Source organism: Pygoscelis adeliae, unplaced genomic scaffold, assembly GCF_000699105.1.
Source record: "Pygoscelis adeliae isolate BGI_AS28 unplaced genomic scaffold, ASM69910v1 Scaffold445, whole genome shotgun sequence".
In the NCBI taxonomy this organism is placed as follows: domain Eukaryota; kingdom Metazoa; phylum Chordata; class Aves; order Sphenisciformes; family Spheniscidae; genus Pygoscelis; species Pygoscelis adeliae.
In genome coordinates, this window is record NW_008824894.1 from 908,995 (window position 1) to 909,933 (window position 939).

A 939-nucleotide genomic window follows, 5' to 3' on the forward strand; every position below is an offset into this window, starting at 1 on the left:
GGGCGCGGCGGGTGGCTGGCCGGGCCCAGGTGCTGCAGGTGCCTTGAGGCAGGGAGGGACCCTGCCAGGACCGCTTCCAGGACGGGCTGCTGTGTGCAATGTCACTTGCGCATCTGTACCTCGGCAGGGCAGGGTTTCAGCTCGCTCCTCGGTGAGGTACCGGGAGGTTTGTCCCGAGTTCCGTGATGGCCACAGTGTTCATTCGTGACATGAGCTGCTCTGGGGAGGCTGGTGCTGAGCTCCCAGTGCAGGCGCGTGTGCACACACGCCTGTCTGCACTGACCTTTTCCTCGGCTTTTTCCAGTCCTGTGCTTCCCCTGTGACACGCTAACCACATGTGTCACGCCATGTCACGCCGTGTCTCTCGTGCCGTCCTCCTGTATTTCACGGGTTTTCACGCAATGTGATGAACAAGAAAAACCCATTTCCCCGAGCCAGGATCGAGGCGCTGTGTGGCTCAGCATCCCCTCGCCAGAGCCTGCCGGGCAGCAAGGTTATTCGACCACTGCCTGGCTGCCCAGCCGTGCTTGCAGACCACGCTCCCTCTCTGGTACTGTGGAAGATGCCCTTGACCATCCCTTTCAGTAGCAGGGCAGTCGTGGAGGTGATGCAAAGAGCGTTCGTCCTGACGGCACAGGGGCAAATGCCGTTTGCATCCTGTGTTGCTGTTGACGAAAACGCTGTCAGGGTTGGTTTAGGTTTTCTTGGTCCAAAGTGACACAGAATCCGACATCGTCGGTGCCTGGTGACGTCGGCTCTCTCCGTGTGCTGCCGCTCAGCGTTTCCACAATCATGTAGCTCTGTGCAAACAAGCTGTGGTTTTGTAGCGCGAGGGCTGCTCCAGGCAGTTCAGTTGTTCCTCCGCTGCCCACGTTCCTTGTACTCACTTCACGGGGGGGGGGGGGCTGGGGCGGTTGTGGGTTGCAGGGGGGGGGGGGG